Below are 20,039 nucleotides of genomic sequence, written 5' to 3' on the forward strand. Positions count from 1 at the left end.
GTATTGTCCTGTTGGAATTGCCCACGTCCGTCGGAAAGCACAGTGGATATGAATGGATGCAGGTGATCAGACAGGGTGCTTACGTACGTGTCACCTGTCAGAGTCATATCTAGACGTATCAAGGGTCCGATATCACTCCAACTGCGCACACCCCAGACCATTACAGAGCGTCCACCAGATTAGACCGTCCCCTGCTGACATGCAGGGTCCAAGGATTCATGAGGTTTTCTCCACACCAATGCACGTCCATCCTCTCGATACAATTTGAAACGAGTGTCATCCGACCAGGCAACATATTTCCAGTCATCAACAGTCCAATGTCGGTGTTGACAGGCCCAGGAGAGGCGTAAAACGTTGTGTCGTGTAGTCATCAAGGGTACACGAGTGGGCCTTTGGTTCCAAAGGCCCATATCGATGATGTTTTGTTGAATGGTTCGCACACTGACACTTCTTGATGGCCCAGAATTGAAATCTGCAGCAATTTGCGGAAGGGTTGCACTCCTGTCACTTTGAACGATTCTCTTCAGTCGTGTTCTAGCAGGATCTTTCTCTGGCCGCACCGCTGCCAGAGATTTGATATTTTACTCGATTCCTGATATTCACGGTACACTCATGAAATGGTCGCACACGAAAATTCACATTTCATCGCTACCTCTCAGATGCTGTGTCCCACCGCTTGTGCACCGACTGTAACACCAAGTTCAAACTGACTTAAGTCTTATAAAGTGCCATTGCAGCAGCAATAACCGATATAACAACTGTGCCAGGCATGTTTTGTCCTATACAGGCGTTGCCGACCATATGACCGTTTTTGAATACACATGCCTGTACCAGTTTCTTAGGCGCTTCAGTGTAGATGCCGCCATCAGCTCGCGATCGACCACACAGTGCAACTGGGAAATAATGACACGAAGCCATTTCTAAACTGGAGAACAGTTGACTTCATTAGCCACTGCTCTTGAATCTCGTATACACAATAATCTTGGAAGAGATGCGAAACTAGCAGAAAAACTGCAAAATGACTTCATGAAGAGATGGAAGAAACATTATCTCCTCGAGTTGAGGAAAGTTTATGAACACCACCGTCCTCACAGCAAAACTGAGAAATACCGAGTTGGCGATATTGTACTCTTTAGCTGACAGTTGAAGCATATGTGGAAGAGAACCTGCACTATTGAAAGAAGTCCAGAGAAATGTGGAACAGGGCGGACCTTAATCCTTCAACTTTGGTCGGCCGGTGTAGACGGTCACCCAACTTGAGAGTGACTAGGTTGGGGAGGCTGTTGATGACTGAATAAGTTATCTGTTTGTTATTTATCTCTGTATTATGTATATCTCTGAATGGAGACGAAAATAAATCAGTAAACACTACACGTGGTCTCCTGTGAGTTAATAAATGAAGTATAATAAAAAGTGTTAGTATTTTCCCCTGCCAATAAGTTCTCTAGATTGAAAATATCTGGCCACGAGCTGACGAGCGACTAAGTACGCCACCAGTTGACAGCTGGGATGATCGATGGTCTCTGGCACTGAGTTGAGGTAGCACGGGATGAGGTACCAATATCTCCCATCCAAGCTCAATTAAGCTCTACGTGGAATTGTGTTATAACTATTGTTGCTGGCTGAGATGGGAGCTCTGTATAGATCGTACTCTGTATACCCCCCCCCCCCCCCCCCCCAAATCACCAGCAAATTTAGTCGTGTTTTCTTGCTGCTCTAGCGTTTACGCAAAGTAAGTACAACTTAGTTATTTACTGAACTTCCTGGGGTTGCAATTTCAATGGACAGCTGTGAATGTCTTTCGAGTAGTGGATTGGCCATTATCAAATTTAAGGATTGTCTGTTTTATTTTCTGTAAAGTTGTCGCACTCAAATCATTCTTGGGGCCAAGAGTTGGCTGAAACCTGAAGTAGAAGACTCTGAGATATTTAGCGAATAATGATACATATATCGGAAAGTGGATTAGACGCCATAGGAGGGGGAGTATTTAATGCAGTTCACGAAAATATTGTCTCTACTGAGGTCAAAGTTGGGTGTGACAGTAACGTTATCTGGTCGCGTATTAGAGGTCGAGGCGAAAGCATGTTATTTCTTGTATGTTTCACCGGCCATCCAATTCCGCTGAGACAGTTCTAGAGTCATTCAAAGAAAGTCTACGGCCAGTTGCACGTAAATACCCAGATCACGCAATAACAGTAGGAGGCGACTCTGACCTATCGAGTGCAGACTGAAACGTCTATAGGTTCATTGCATGGGGTACAGACAGACAGTCTTGCAAAGTACTTTTGATCACGTGTGCTGAAATCAACCGTGAGCAGTTAGTTTGATAGCCCACACGCAGTTGAAATTTGTTACACATTGTAGCTACAAAGAGGCCGAACCTTATCGAAAGCGTCAATATAGAGGTAGGAATTAATAATCAAGATGTCATTACAGCAACTATGGTTACAAAAGTTAATAAATTAGTCAAGAAAGTTAGGAGAATGTTTGTTCTAGAAATAACAGGTAAGAAGTTGTCAGCATCTCACTTAGACAGTGAACTGGAATAACTTAGTTCTAGTGAGATAGACGCAGAAGAATTATCCCCGAAGCTTACACAGTTTGTAAATCGTAGTCTGGAGAATTATGGTCCTTGTAAGTGGAATAAGGACGGAAAAGAGCAATCGTGGTTTATCAACGAAATTCAGAAAATACTAAGACCACAAAGGCTGTTGCTCTTTCGGTTGGAATGAGAACGCGCAAATGGCGACAGACAAAGGTTAACATAGATTCGTGCCTCCGTGAAAAGATCTATGCGCGAAGGATACAACCACCACCGCCATAACCTGGCAAAAGATATGGGTGGGAACCCGAGAAACATAGCTAAGCGGGGCAAAGGCTATCATTCAGTGCCTTGTTGACCTGTGTGACGTGGCACTTGAAGAGAGCAAAACTAAAGTCAGAGTTTTAAATCTCGCGTTTAAGAAATCGTTCACGGATTGGAGTCGTACAAACAGACTCCGATACGGGCGACAGAGAAATAAGCATCCCTGGCGTAGAGAAACAACTGAAAGAGATGAAAACAAATAACTCACCAGGCCCAAATGGAATCCCAATTCTGATTTACAAAGAGTATGCTAAGACACTGGTCCGTTACTTAACTTGTATTTATCGTGAATCTCTCACCCTGCACAAAGTCCCAAATGACTGGAAAAAGCGCACCAGACTCCTGTGTATAAGGAGGGTAAGAGAACGAAGAGAACGGGCCAGCAAAATTGCAGACCAATATCCTTAACGTTGGCTTGCAGCAGAATCCTTGAACATTCTCTTTTCGAATATAATAAATTTTCTTGAGACCAATAAGCTTATGTTCGCGATTCAGCATGGCTATAGAAATCATCACTCGTGCAAAACTCAGTTCTCACATGATGTACTGCGAATTATGGATGAAGGACAACAGGCAGGTTCCACATTTCTAGATTTTCGGTAAGCGTATGACACGGTTTTCCACTTCAGATGTTTAACGAAGCTATGAGAATACGGAACAGTTTCCCTCATATGTGAGTGGCTGGAAGTTTTCCTAAGTAACGCAACCCAGTATGATGACCTCGACGGCGAGTGCTCATCAGAGACAAGGGTATCGTCGGACGTGCGCCAGGGAAGTGTGATAGGGTCGCTACATTTTCTATATACATAAATGGTATGGCGAAGAGGGTGGGTAGCAATCTACGGTTGTTTGCTGATAATGCTGTGGTGTACGGAAGGCGTCAGATTAGAGTGACTGTAGGAGGATACAAGACGGCTTAGAAAAATTTTCTAGTTGGTGTATGAATAGTAGCTGTCTGTAAACGTAGAACAATCGAAGGCAATGCAGTTGAGTATGAAAAACAAACCCTTCATGTTGGGATACAGCATTGGTAGTGTCCCAGGTCACAGAGACGCCGTTTAAATGTGTGGGGGTAATGCTACAAAGCGATATGACTAGGAGCGAAGGTGTGCGGATTGTGGTAGGAAAGGTGATCGGACGGCTGCTGTTTATGGGAAGACTCTTGGGGAACTGTGATTCGTCTCTAAACAGGACCGCACATAGGACACTAGTGCAACCTATTCTTCAATACCGCTCGATTGTTTGGGATCCTTACCACGTGGGATTAAAGTCAGACATCCAAGCAGTTCAGAGGCGGGCTGCGCCCCATGTTACCAGTGGGTTCGAACAACACGCAGGAGCTACGGGGATGCTTCGGAAATCTAAAATGGAATCCCTGGAGGGAAGGCGACGTTCGTTTCTAGGAACGTTATTGAGAAAAATAGAAGACTGGAGTCTGAAGCTGACCCCACAACGGTTCTACTGCCGGTGATATCCATTTTGTCTATGGACCACTGAAATAAGATACAAGAAATCAGGGCTCTTATGGACGCAGGTAGATATTAATTTTGACTCGCTCTATTTGCGAGTTTAACAGGAAAGGAAATGACAAGGGGTGGTACAGGGACGGTCCGCCACTCACCGCACGGTGGAATTTGGAAATTTGTGGTAAGGATTATGGGACCAAACTGCTGAGCTCATCGGTCCCTAGGCTTACACACTACTTAATCTAACTTAAACTGACTCACGCTAAGGACAACACGCACACCCATGCCTGAGGGAGGACTCGAACCTCGGACGGGGGGAGTCGCGCGGACCGTGACAAGACGCGCTCAGACGGCCCGGATACTCGGCGCGGCAAGTAAGAAGCAAGCGACACTTTAATAAATCTGAATTTTTTATTTATGTACTGCTTTTAAGTCGCTGGAGAAAAGTTGATCACTTCATATTCAGCAGTTCAACATTATATATATTTCTAACACTACATCTAAAAATAAGACACTGCGCATGTCACCTCAGTTTTCTAGGTGGCTAGACGCACAAATCTCGTAAATTAGTGAGCTCCGGGGCGAGTCAAACGATAAGTAGAAAATCTGTGCGTGGCATCACCTGGCAACAGGTGGCTCCCAGAAGCCACTGTACAGATTCAGGGAACACCAGAGGTCATTGCCCCTACGTGCGACCCACGCCTCACAACAAACTTAGCCTGTCAGTTATCTGAACGTAAACGGCATTTGCTGTCGCACCTTTATCCCGACACCCTTGAAATGTTAGCCACTTCAATGCGTATATACCAGATTACCTTTGTCGTAACAGCAGGTCAATCTATAAACAGTCAGGCCTTCTCACCCGCGATCTCAATTTTCCATTTTTAATTTTTCCAGCTCATACATTGTCGATTGCATCAATTTTTTCTTTCCTCTGTCAATCTGTTTCTCTCTGCTACACCAAGCAACCATGTAGTACATGGAGCAGTGTTTCTATAGCCTTCACTTTAAGAATAAAAGATTTTCGGATTATGCTTATCCATTAAGGATATTTTAGAACCGTGACTGTACATTGAATGTAAATAAGTCATATAAAACTGCAACCAGTCACTTTTTTGAATAATTATACTTTATTCCATGAACCGATTTTCGAACCTTTTCAGGTTCATCTTCAGTTGGTTTCAGGAAGTTTCATCATTATTGCTAGCACAATGCTGGGTGCTGGGTCTATGACAAAAAGATGGAACACACTTTAATGTATCGCCATGACTACAGCTTATCTGTCGATATGGGTGTAAATTTAGTTTTTTACTTACTGCGACAGTATAGGCAGCATTTCCGGTTAGTGCTCATGTGTCTGCCTCCATTTTGATGTCCACTTGTTGTATCACTACACACACTTCCACACAAAGTTTATTAATTACACTCAGACAGCGAACCTTTTCCAGCATCCAGCATGCGCTCTACAACTGTTGCTTGTAACAAAGATCTTGACAGGAAGATCTGGCATAGGCCTACTTTGGACACAGATGTAATTTGTTCTTCTTTGCATGTATTAAGGTCGATATAAGGGCAAATATTTTAATCACACTGGCAATAACATGAGAGCACAAAATAAAATAAATAAATAAACTACTACAAGAACAAATTTCAGGTGATCTGATATCTCATTTCTATTTGTATATTACGTATAATACAGGCAGTTTATAGCGTTTTTTTTATGTGATTGGCATTAACATGGATATCCATGAATCAATGCTACAGAGTTACTGTATCTGCAGTTAGATGCAGCTGTCTGTTAGACTAGGACCTTTATATTTAAATTTAAATTAATAAGTAACCTTCAGATGAACTGATGACTTATTTCTGTTGTTATGTTAACATGGTCTGGGGTATTAGCAAGACTAGATTCTGTTTATTTTACCTAAAGGTATATGTATAAAACTTATAGTGGTTGTAATGGACTAAAGTTGGTTGTATGGCTGTACACTTTATATTTAAAAACCACGAATAAAAATTCTTTAACTGTTGACTTATTTTTATTCTAACATTAAAGTGATCTGGAATATTGGTAAAGGCAGCTTCTGTTTGTTCCAGCTGGAACTAATATGTATAAAAGTACTGATTTATGTTAGCAGTAGAGGGCTTTAACTTTTAGAAGTATAGTACAGGTTTTATCCTGTGGTAGTATATTACATTGGCACCGGTCTAGTTAGGATGTGAGGAGGGGGAGGGGGAGGTCGTTGGAGGGGAGGGGGGGGGGGGGGTGGAGAGGTGGTGTAGGGTTCGTTGAGTGGTTACTTGTTTTGAACTAGCAGATCTTCAAAGTTCTGAAGGAAAAATTTGTTTCTCAGTTCAGTTTGATCATTGAGTAGGTAGTCAGGAGCTGTATTTGTGTAGATAACTATTTCAATTTCTTCAAGAAGGTCAAGTATTGTGCCTTTGTTGGCAAAATGGAGTATTTGGAGATTCTCTTCTATGTTGTCTGCAGAATGATTGTGTTGGGCAAGATGTGAGGTAAAGCTGGACTTGTTCAGGTTGTTGAGACGGAGTGCATCAATGCGTTCATTAAATCTTGTTGTGGAGCTTCTACCAGTTTGTCCAATGTAGAAGCTTGGACATGAGTTGCAAATGAACTTGTACACACCTGAATTCTGATACTGTTGTATAGTGTTTTTGGTGCTGTGTATGATTTTATTTTGTATTTTGTTGTTGAAACTTATTTTTATGTTGTATGTCTTGAAGAGGTTGGCAATTTGGTGAGAAATCTTTCCTAGGAAAGGCAGGCTTGTAAATGTGGTCTTCTTGTGTGCGTGATGATCAAACCTACCAGTAACAAATCTAGCAGCCCGCCTCTGAATTGCTTCTATCTCCTTCCTCAATCCGACCTGATAGGGATCTCAAACGCTCGAGCAGTACTCAAGAATAAATGGCTCTGAGCACTATGGGACTTAACATCTGAGGTCATCAGTCCCCTAGAACTTAGAACTACTTAAACCTAACTAACCTAAGGACATCACTCACATCCATGCCCGAGGAAGGATTCGAACCTGCGACCGTAGCGGTCGCGCGGTTCCAGACTGAAGTGCCTAGAACCGCTCGGTCACAGCGGCCGGCTACTTGTCAGTTATTCATGGTGGCAGCTGTTTTTGATTCGAATTCTGGAATACTTGCTTAGTCTTCTTTGATGAAGGAATTTAGGAACTCTGTGTTTAGTAATTCTGCTTCAGCAAGACCGTAATTGATAGTATCTCCATTGCTATCGTGCAGAGAAAGCACTGATTGTCTCTTGCCGCTACCATACTTTACATACGTCCAAAATCTCCTTGAATTTTCGTTGTGGAAACTGTTACTAGCGTTTCGTTCTGAATTCCACATTAAACTTCGAGCTTCTGTAGAAGATCGCCAATCTTGGAGTCTTCGCGTTCGTTTAAATCTGGTGCGCTTCTTTCATTGCTTCTGCAGCAGTGTTCTGACCCTTTTTGAGTAGCAAGGGGATTAGTTCGGTCGTTTGTTAATTTATTTGGCATAAATCTCTCAATTGCTGACGAAACTATTTCTTTGAACTCCGGTCTACACTTGCATTGTTAATTTGGAGTGAGTGGAAATTGCTCCTTAGGAATGCGTCAAGCGAATTTTATCACCTTTCATGACTAGAGGTATTTTTAGTTTATTTTTGGTGGATTTTTAAGTTAAGGTATTTAGTCTCGCTACGACAACCCTGTCTAAACTAAAACCTGTATCCGCTTTGATGGTCGTTATTAGCGCAGGATTATTTCTTGCTAAGAGCTCAACAATGTTTTCTCGTCCGTTTGCTATTGGCATGGGCTCATGAATTAAATGCTCGAAATAATTTTCAGCGAATGCGTTTATCACAGCTTCCGATGATGTTTTATGCAACCTCCGGATTTAAACATGTATATTCGACAACATATCCATTGTACATTAAAGTCATCAAGAACTATAACTGTATGAGTCGGGTACGTGTTTAAAATTAGTCTGAAGTTTTCTTTGAACGTTTCAGTAATTGTATTATTTCAGTTGGGAGATCTATAAAAGGATCCAGTTATTACTTTATTCCAGTTGCTACGAATGACATCCACCCATACTAACTCGCAGGAACTACCTACTTAAATTTCGCTAGAAGATGAACTACTTCTAAAAGCAACAAACAAGACAACGCTGACTGTGTTTACCTTATCCTTTCGGAATACCGTTAGATTCTTTGCAAATATTACGGGTGAACTTATCTCCGACTTCAGCCAGCTTTCAGTGCCTATGACGATTTGAGCATCAGTGTTTTCTATTACCACTTGAAGCTCTGGTACTTTGCCAACGCAGTTACAACAATTTACAACTGTTAAACCGATGATTCCTAGACCTATGTTCATCTCGCACGTTTTGAGACAGAACCCCTTTTTGTCTTTCCCCGAGACTCTGTAACCCTAAAAACCGCCCAGTCCACGCCACACAGCACCTCCTACCTGGTAATGCCGCATCATGTGTGTAGTGGGCTCCTGACCTATTCAACGAAGCACGAAACCCAAGCACCCTATGGCGCAAATCGAGGAATCTGCAGCCTACACTGTCACAGTACTGTCTGAGCCTCTGATTTGGACCCTCCACTCGGTTCTCTACCAGAGGTCCGCGATCGGTCCTGTCAACTATGCTGCAAACGCTGCGCTCTCCTTTCATCTCGCCACCAGGACTAGCGGCTTTTGCCACTGTGTTAGCCGCTCGAAACCAGAGAGAATTTCTTTCGATCCAAAGCGACATACATCAATGCTACCGACTTGAGCCACCACCTGCAGTTCACTTTAACCTCTTTCTTCTTCACGGCATCCGGAAGGACCCGATCCATTTCTGGAATGACTCCGCCCAGTATGCATACGGAGTGCACACCGGCTTTCTTCCCCTCCTCGCCAGTCATGTCTCTAATAACACGTCTAAGATTGGAGTTCCCAGTTACCAATAATCCGATGCTCTGTGATTGCCCGGATCTTGCAATAATAACAAAAATTGAACATTAAAAATCCATCGCCAGAAAATTTCACATAATTAATCTTGGCACGAAATGTTGCTACAACCACACAGAATTAACAGTGAATATGATTGGCTGAAATAAACAGACGAACAGCGAAGCATCCTATGCACGACAAAATACTATCAACTTTTCAATCCTGTACGAAAAATGACGGAATTAAGCGTGTTGTGTCCGAAAATAAATTTTCTGTAGGACAGCACGTTAGTGTTTAAGAAAACACAGAAAAACCTTATCTACTGGTTAGAAGTAAGGTGACCTCTTTTCTGACACTTATTTTTGTAACAATTCGTAGGTTAGTTAAACTGTCTGAGTGGTCGTCGACAAAGCTTTAAATGTCCTAGCAAACAATATATCATTTTATACAGGGCTGGGCATAATTAGGATTTGTTACATGCTTTATTTTGATGTCCAAAGATTTTTCGAGATTATAAGCCACTGGCGAATAAAATGTAAACGCATTAACAAGGAAATGATAATCAACTGTAATAAAGTTACTTTAATTATAGTTCAAATGGCTCTGAGCACTATGGGACTTCAGATCTGAGGTAATCAGTCCTCTAGAACTTAGAACTACTTAAACCTAACTAACCTAAGGACATCACACACATCCATCCCCGAGGCAGGGTTCGAACCTGCGACCGTAGCGGTCGCACAGCTAAAAATGAAATGCATTTCTACGAAATAGAATTTCACGTGAAAACGCATGAATTTGCACAAGTAAAAGACGAATGATAAAAGATTTCGACAAACGTTTCTTACATTTACAGTAGGACTGAATTTGTTAATATCACCTCTGTCACCTTTAACGGTCTCAGCTTGTGCTATTCACATAAAACCGTACTTGCATCTATGTGCAAACTTAGACCGTGCAAACTTAGACCGCTATATCGTGGCAAGGGATAAAGCTTTCACAAAACAATAGGAAGCCATTAATTACACGATTTTGTCTAACTTCTTACAACATTTGAACCGATTCGCGCAATTTGGGAACATAGAAGTTGCGTGGCGTGCTTAGAAAGGCTCACAGAAATGTGTATTTTGCACATAAAATCCAACTCTATCTAAATTTTTGAAAGCGAGTTTTCAATTTTACCGTAGTAAGGCGTTTTGTATTTGTTTGATTTACTTGAAACCGTTTACGCGCATTCGATTCGAGCAAGTACGAATCTTATGTGCTACAATACCCTCGAATTTAAAACATCTTATCTCGATAACGGATCAACATTATTGGATTAAAACAAAATTGTTTTGACTCTATCTATCTACATTCGTGTAGTGTTTGAGCCGTTTTGTATCAGTTTCAAGTATAGAAGTGACGCGCTTCAGAAACCCCACAAGAAAAGGTGTTTCTTGTACGCTAAATTCCAAACGAAGCAAGATTGTTTTGAAACTGTTGAAACTTTTAGACGAAGGTCCGACACATGAGTAGACCAAATTTGAACCATCAGTCTCACTCCAGTCAGCAGTCATTTAAGGGCGACTGTTTTTCCTCATAAAATCCGAATGGTTCACATACAAATGGTATCATTAACTGAGCTTTAATTTCAGCCCAATTACAATCTTTTGCGAATGGAACTAATCGATTCACCCATTTTTCCTGAACGCCAGCTCCGGGTCGTCGATCAAACGTTGCTTATTATACTGTAAAAAAGCCACAGCAAAACCGATGTCAGAACGCCTATAAAAATGGCCGCAGGTCCGGGCTGAAGAAACATATTTCTACCCTATGTTCTTAGGTCGAATAGGAACCTAACACCAAGAGCCAGCGTGGCCTTTTCTACGCTGTAACAATTCATCTCTATTGCTTGTTGCTTTAAATGTTTTTGCTGTCTATCATACTCCTTCATAACATTTTCGATATACATTTATTTTCCTTTATTAATCCTCAATTCAATGTCTAGGTTGCGTATGTGTGTTCTGTCCCAATTAATATTTTGTAATGATGAAATTTTGAACTTTTGCATTCTACACATTGTTTTCTTTTACACATTTTCACGACTTTGTTGCAGTTACATAGCTTTTGAGGCATCTGTTTGTTACTGTTGTCAGTTTCTAGGCTTTAGTTAGCGCCTATCTCTGAATATCCCGTCTTCCAGGAGTGACAGTGCTGGGCAACTGCTGCGACGTTTGGAATGTGGGAGGGAGGTACTGGCGGAAGTAAACCTTGGGAACCGGTAATCGAAACCGGGACCCCGTGATCCAGAGGCAGCAACGCTAGCCACTAGACCAGGAACTGCGGACATCATCAGAAGGGGAAAAATCTGTTTTTCACTGTTGTGAGCCCAGAAATTCCATGAAAAGCAACAAACAATGGGCTTTTACCTGTCGCGAGACTGTTCCAAGATACGTTCAACATGCTGCCCAACGTTATCTGCACAAGTTGAGATTGAGAAAAAACATGTTCCAGAACAGATCGGAGTATGTCAGGGGTCACGTTGAAAATGCGCTGGGCAATTTGTGCCTTCAGTTGAGCTACATTCGTAATGGGAGCCCTGAACACAACATCTTTCACAGCCAGAGATTGCAATGAGACTGTGGGAGACTGATTAGAAGAAGGGTTTAGGAGAGAATACGAGCTAGGTAGTAGGAATAACAGAGGAGAAAGACTAACGGAGTTTTGCAATACATTTTTAGGTGCTAATAGCGAATATTGTCTTCAAAACTCACAAGAGGAGGAGGCATACCTGTAATAGGCCAGGAAATAGAGGGCGAATCCAGCTGACTTACATTTTTGTAAGGCATAACTTCCGAAATCAGATATTGAATTGTAGGGCTTACCCAGGAGCAGATATAGATTCAAACCGCAATTTGGTATTGATGGAGAGTTGACTGAAGATCAAGAGTCTATTTAGAAACATTCAGTGCCTAAGATAGTGGTTACGGAAGTACTAAGGAATGAAAAGATAGGCTTTGAGTTCTCTGAAGCTATAGATACTGCGAAAAACATATTAGTCAGTAGGCAGTTCAGATGAAGAGAAATGAGGGTCTCTAGAAATGGCAGTTCGAAAGAAAAACGTAAGTACACGAAAGGTAGCTGCAAAAAAAAAACCATGTCTAACAGAGGAAATACTTCAGCTGGCCGACGAAAGAAGGAACTACAAAAATGTTCAGGCAAGTTAAGGAATACAGAAGTGCAAAACACTTAGGAACTAAATAGGATATCCAGGGAAGCAAAGACGAAATGACTACATGAAAAATATGAAGCAATCGGACAATAAATTACTGTCGAAAGGACTGACTCAGCACATAGAAAAGTAAAACGAAGGCGTTAACATTAAGAGTGAAATGGAAATTCCTCTACTAAATGAATACGGGAGAACGGATGCGTGGAAAAAATACATTGAAGGCCTCTGTGAGGGGGAGAACTTGCCTGATGACATCATGGAAAAAGTAAGTAACGGAAGTCGACGGGGAAGGGCATGGAGAATCAGCATTAGAGTAAGAATTTAAGAGAGTTTTCGATGAGTTGCGGTCACATAATGGAGAAGGGACGGATAACATACTGTCAGAATTTCTAAAATTGATCGGGGGTGTGGCAACAAAACGACTAGTCACGTTGGTGTGTAGAATAAATGAGACCAGTGATTTACAGTGTGACTTCCGGAAAAATATCACTCGGCAGAAATGGATGGGTTTGAGTGACTTTGGTTTGGTTAGGGGAGCTGGTGGGACTCTGAGGTGAGTTGCATGTTAAGAAAAGGCCGAGCAAACGTTTATCTAACTACACGCCAGCATGAAGCAAGTCCTGAAAATGAGTAATTTTGTACGGATATGGATACATATGAACCATGGACCTTGTCGTTGGTGGGGAGGATTGCGTGCCTCAACGATACAGATAGCCGTACCGTAGGTGCAACCACAGCGGAGGGGTATCTGTTGAAAGGCCAGACAAACGTGTGGTTCCTGAAGAAAGGCATAGCCTTTTCAGTAGTTGCAGGGGTAACAGTCTGGATAATTGACTGATCTGGCCTTGTAACACTAACCAAAATGGCCTTGCTGTTCTGGTACTGCGAACGGCTGAAAGCAAGGGGAAACTACAACCGTAATTTTTCCCGAGGGCATGCAGCTTTACTGTATGATTAAATGATGATGGCGTCCTATTGGGTAAAATATTCCGGAGGTAAAATAGTCCCCCATTCGGATCTTCGGGTGGGGACTACTCAGGAGGACGTCGTTATCAGGAGAAAGAAAACTGGTGTTCTAAGGATCGGAGCGTGGAATGTCAGATCCCTTAATCGGGCAGTTAGGTTAGAATATTTAAAAATGGAAATGGATAGGTTAAAGTTAGATGTAGTGGGAATTAGTGAAGTTCGGTGGCAGGAGGAACAAGACTTTTGGTCAGGTGAATACAGGGTTATAAATACAAAATCAAATAGGGGTAATGCAGGAGTAGGTTTAATAATGAATAAAAAATAGGAGTATGGGTAAGCTACTACAAACATTATTATGAACGCATTATTGTGGCCAAGATAGACACGAAGCCCACGCCTACTACAGTAGTACAAGTTTATATGCCAATTGGCTCTGCAGATGATGAAGAAATTGATGAAATGTATGATGAGATAAAAGAAATTATTCAGGTAGTGAAGCGAGACGAAAATTTAATAGTCATGGGTGACTGAAATTCGAGAGTAGGGAAAGGGAGAGAAGGAAACATAGTAGGTGAATATGGATTGGGGGAGAGAAATGAAAGAGGAAGCCGCCTGGTAGAATTTTGTGCAGAGCATAACTTAATCATATCTAACACTTGGTTCAAGAATCATGAAAGAAGGTTGTATACATGGAAGAACTCTGGAGATACTAAAAGGTATCAGATAGATTATATAATGGTAAGACAGAGATTTAGGAACCAGGTTTTAAATTGTAAGACATTTCCAGGGGCAGATGTGGACTCTGACGACAATCTATTGGTTATGAACTGTAGATTAAAACTGAAGAAACTAGAAAAAGGTGGAAATTTGAGGAGATGGGACCTGGATAAACTGAAAGAACCAGAGGTTGTCCAGAGTTTCAGGGAGAGCATAAGGGAACAATTGACAGGAATGGGGGAAAGAAATACAGTAGAAGAAAAATGGATAGCTTTGAGGGATGAAATAGTGAAGGCAGCGGAGGATTAAATAGGTAAAAAGACGAGGGCTGGTAGAAACCCTTGGGTAACAGAAGAAATATTAAATTTAATTGATGAAAGGAGAAAATATAAAAATGCAGTAAATGAAGCAGGCAAAAAGAAATACAAACGTCTCAAAAATGAGACCGACAGGAAGTGCAAAATGGCTAAGCAGGTATGGCTAGAGGACAAATGTAACGATGTAAAGGCGTATCTCACTAGGGGTAAGATAGATACTGCCTACAGGAAAATTAAAGAGACCATTGGAGAAAGGAGAACCACTTGCATGAATATCAAGAGCTTTGGTGGAAACCCAGTTCTAAGCAAAGAAGGGAAAGCAGAAAGGTGGAAGGAGTATATAGAGGGTCTACACAAGGGCGATGTACTTGAGGATGTAGATGAAAATGAAATGGGAGATATGATACTGCGTGAAGAGTTTGACAGAGCACTGAAAGACCTGAGTCGAAACAAGGCCCCCGGAGTAGACAACATTCCATTAGAACCACTGACAGCCTTGGGAGAGCCAGTCCTGACAAAACTCTACCATCTGGTGAGCAAGATGTATGAGACAGGCGAAATACCCTCCGACTTCAAGAAGAATATAATAATTCCAATCCCAAAGAAAGCAGGTGTTGACAGATGTGAAAGTTACCGAACTATCAGTTTAATAAGCCACAGCTGCAAAATACTAACGCAAATTTATTACAGACGAATGGAAAAACTGATAGAAGCCAACCTCGGGGAAGATCAATTTGTATTCCGTAGAAATGTTGGAACACGTGAGGGAATACTGACCCTACGACGTATCTTCGCCAGCCGCGGTGGTCTAGCGGTTCAGGCGCTCAGTCCGGAACCGCGCGACTGCTACGGTCGCAGGTTCGAATCCTGCCTCGGGCATGGATGTGTGTGATGTCCTTAGGTTAGTTAGGTTTAAGTAGTTCTAAGTTCTAGGGGGCTGATGACCAGAGATGTTAAGTCGCATAGTGCTCAGAGCCATTTAAACCATCTGAACTTATCTTGGAAGAAAGATTAAGGAAAGACAAACATATGTTTCTAGCTATTGTAGACTTAGAGAAAGCTTTTGACAATGTTGATTGGAATACTCTCTTTCAAATTATGATGGTGGCAGGGGTAAAATACGGGGAGCGAAAGGATATTTACAATTTGTACAGAAAGCAGATGGCAGTTATAAGAGTCGAGGGGTATGAAAGGGAAGCAGTGGTTGGGAAGGGAGTGACACGGGGCTGTAGCCTATCCCCAATGTTATTCAATCTGTATATTGAGCAAGCAATAAAGGAAACAAAAGAGAAGTTCGGAGTAGGTATTAAAATCCATGGAGAAGAAATAAAAACTTTGAGGTTCTCTGATGACATTGTAATTCTGTCAGAGACAGCAAAGGACTTGGAAGAGCAGTTGAACGGAATGGACAGTGTCTTGAACAGAGGGTATAAGATGAACATCAACAAAAGCAAAACGAGGATAATGGAATGTAGTCGAATTAAGTCGGGTGATGCTGAGGGAATTAGATATGAAATGAGACACTTAAAGTAGTGAACGAGATTTGCTATTTGGGGAGCAAAATAACTGATGATGGTCGAAGTAGAGAGGATATAAAATGTAGACTGGCAATGCCAAGGAAAGCGATTCTGAAGAAGAGAAATTTGTTAACATCGAGTATAGATTTAAATGTCAGGAAGTCGTTTCTGAAAGTATTTGTATGGAGTGTAGCCACGTACGGAAGTGAAACATGGACGATAAATAGTTTGGACCAGAAGAGAATAGAAGCTTTTGAAATGTGGTGCTACAGAAGAATGCTGAAGATTAGATGGGTAGATCACATAATTAATGAGGAGGTAATGAATAGAATTGGGGAGAAGAGGAGCTTGTGGTACAACTTGACTAGAAGAAGGGATCGGTTGGTAGGACATGTTCTGAGGCATCAAGGGATCACAAATTTAGCATTGGAGGGCAGCGTTGAGGGTAAAAATCGTAGACGGAGACCAAGGGATGAATACACTAAGCAGATTCGGAAGGATGTAGGCTGCAGTAGGTACTGGGAGATGAAGAAGCTTGCACAGGATAGAGTAGCATGGAGGGCTGCATCAAACTAGTCTCAGGACTGAAGACCGCAACAGTAACAACATGGATACATGATGTTTCGTAGAATTTTATGCACCGGTCTCACAGGCATGTCCAGAGTTCGGGTAATTCCCCGTGCACTCCATGTTTACACACCTCTGCTCGAGGCCCCTGGAAATGCAGAATATTTCTTCAGGAATATCGTTAACATTTACTCTAGACCCTTGGCAGACATCGGACCAACAATCTTTTCCATATCCCTGAGTGTCCAGAACTTCTGCAGAGCTACTGGCGCACAGTCACCGTTCTTGTAAAAGAGCTTTACAAGCAGCTTGCGATCCTGCATTGAGATAGTTACTCTGAGTATCTCAGACGCAAACTGCAAAACAGCCGTTTACCATGTGTCTTATATTTTGCATATTTTCCCCCTTACTGCGCCATCTGATGGCAAAACTTTTGAAACTGGAACTACAATTTTTATAACCCTATGATTCGATAACGTTATTTTCCTTTCTAACACCATTATTACAATGAACACTCGCAATCGAGTTAAACAGATTACGAAAAGCAATTTTGAATTGTCATTAGTAGGGTCCTGATTTAAAGGTCTTATCCTTATTCACCCCATTATGATCTGAGCAATTGTCGTGTTGTTATCAAGAGGTCGAGCGGAGAGCGAGATTGTGTGATCCTGCAGAACGTCAAGGCGCTAACAAGGCGTCATTAAATTAAAATAGTTTCCTGGCGGGATTTTAAAGTCACTCGGTCTTCTTCCCTGTGCTGTCTAGCAGCGAACGTGCCGAGTCCGCGTTGCTTGAAAGCGCGAGAGGTAGCGCGTCAGTGCCAGGCAAGGAGGAACTTGCCGAACGCAGGTCCCGTGTTCCCCGTTGTTTGCGCTGCGGCCACGTCGCAGCCCGGCGTGGCCACGGTCGTCCGTCAGAGCCTCAGCGTTCTCGACGAGTGGAACCGCACCGAGGCTCGGTCCCACGAATCTGCTCGTGCCTGTTGTCGGTTGTCGAGGTGGTGTTTAGGCAGGAGACTCAGCAGCAGCAACACACAGCCGGTAAGGCTGTACTTGTACTGCCCCAGTGGCGGTGACATAGGCGCCCGAAGACAGATAGATTGGTCCCTCATCGACGAAAGATAGGCTCCTTCCGCCCCCCTCCCCCCCGCCCCCCCCCCGTATATCAGAAGTCCCCTGTGACTGGGATGATTGAATGTCCTCTCTTTTCTAAGCCTGTAAGCGCTCTCGTCTGCTCTAGTGTTTAACTTCAGGGTTTCATTGTGTTCCTTTATGTCAACTTTGCATCCCTAAAGGTATTCTTAAGACACTTCTAAGTGAAGTTACTACATGTAGCCTCTTTAGTGTAGCACGTTCTGTCTGTTCCGCACTGTTGTCGAAATGCTGAATCGGTTGTTCTCGGATTCCCAGTCGCATAGTCTGATGAAATGTGCTCGCAGCTTATTTGTACTTTTGGCCTCCAGCGTTGACATTCAGTTACAACGCCAGTAGCAGTTGCGGCCGAGTTATCCGTTTCTGTCGGTTCTTAACAAAATTTTATCCGTGCACTACTTACTATTCCACTGTGGAACATACCTCAAAACGGTTAAATCTTTCTTAAAGTTCTAAAAGGGAACTAAAATGGACTTACACAGAAAAAGTGGGGACTAAAAGGACTTGTTGCTACAAAATATGATTTTTAAATAGAATTTCTGATCCAATACTACGGAAGACATTCGCAAAAGAGCTTCTGTAAAGTTTGGAAGGTAGGAGACGAGGTATTGGCAGAAGTAAAGATGTGAGGACGGGGCGTGAGTCGTGCTTGGGTAGTTCAGTTGGTAGAGCACTTGCCCGCGAAAAGCAAAGGTCCCGAGTTCGAGTCTCGGTCCGGCACACAGTTTCAATCTGCCAGGAAGTTTCATATGGAGCTGCTGCTTCATGATAACGCACGTCCCCAAATCGAAAATGTCGTAATGTACAAGTTAACGCCAACGTAAGTTGGAGACACTTGAACACCCGGCCTATAGTCCTGATCTCATCCCGTTGGATTATCACGCCATCGCTCTCTTAAAATAAGACCTTGACAAATGAGCTATACCTGTCGGAGGATGTGTATCAGGTAGTTACGGACTTCGTCAACCAGCAGGACCTGTTGTTTTAGCTAACAATTATCACCAGCCTGATGCGTCGGTGGAATGATTTCCTGAATGCTCACGGCGATTTTTCCTGATCGGCATACCGAATCTGGATTGTACGGCTTTTAAGCAGAAACTTTCTAATCGTTCTTTATAAAATTAGATGATTGACAGGCATATGTGATTGAGCTTAAGTTGACATTTTATATGATTACGATCTTATTTTTTTAGTTGGTGTCATCTCCTTAGTAATCGTTTGTTTAGGTAATCCGTTCTAAAAAGACATTTGCTTCAGTACCAAGCTCCACAGCTCACATTACGCGCTCCACTAGTAAGTAGAGCAAACACAGACTGAACCATTAAAGTCTCCTATGGCAAATCTTAAAGTGGACAGCTTTCATCTAGACTTGTGTGAGGATTTAGTGACATCTAATCTGCCATGGGTCGTTCTAAGGAACACAACATTTTAAGACCTTCCTGAAATACACCGGAAAAGTCGACACTGCAAAAATTAGAACTAGAATGGCTCTGTCAAAAATGTAATGACGGTTTCTATGTTAATATTGGAGTCCTTTACACTTTTAATTGGATTCCAAAAACGCTAAAATCAGTCTTACAAAAACCCAATAATGCGGGCGCTTGTCATCACCAATATTCGCTGCTTAGCATCTGTCCCAGGACAGGCTCACAACAATGAGAAAACCGCGCGACGTGACTCTGCCGTTGCTTAGCAACTGTCTGCTTCGAGAGCTCAAGTCATCCGGGCGTGTGTCGGAGTTCTTTGAGAGGAATTCAGTGATTGAAGAGTTTGCTGCCGTTCTTAGCACACAGAAGCTAACTAAGGTTTTGAGAGAAGCGTAACTGTTGAAGAGAAGCAGACTTGTGACGAAAAACAATGGAGGTAAGTGACCAATCCATATTCAGCCATCGTAACAAGTCCACGCTGAAATCTGATACTGTAGGCAACAATTTCAAAAGCTGATACTGCTGAATGCTGCGTGTCCTAATGAGAGTAAGATACAGCGTGAATCCGAGCATCGCCAAAACCACTTCCAGAGTCTATACGCGTATTTCCTTAGTGTTTTGGCTTGGGAGTCTGCTGTGAATCGTGCATCACTCTGCTTCGACAGATATGCTCCGCAAACCGCTCTGTGTGTAGCACAGTGTTTCAGCACTCCTGCCTTCCCTCTTGTATTCGCACGTGGTACATGGAAGTCTCCTGTAAACATCGTAACGACTCCAATTTTTCTGATTTCCCAGTAGTTAGCATTTCGTGAGAATATGTTGCCCATCTTTCTTCGACATGTATGCTCTTGGAATTTCTGCAGTACCTTCGTGATG

Source organism: Schistocerca americana, chromosome 6 (genome assembly GCF_021461395.2).
Source record: "Schistocerca americana isolate TAMUIC-IGC-003095 chromosome 6, iqSchAmer2.1, whole genome shotgun sequence".
Taxonomy (NCBI): domain Eukaryota; kingdom Metazoa; phylum Arthropoda; class Insecta; order Orthoptera; family Acrididae; genus Schistocerca; species Schistocerca americana.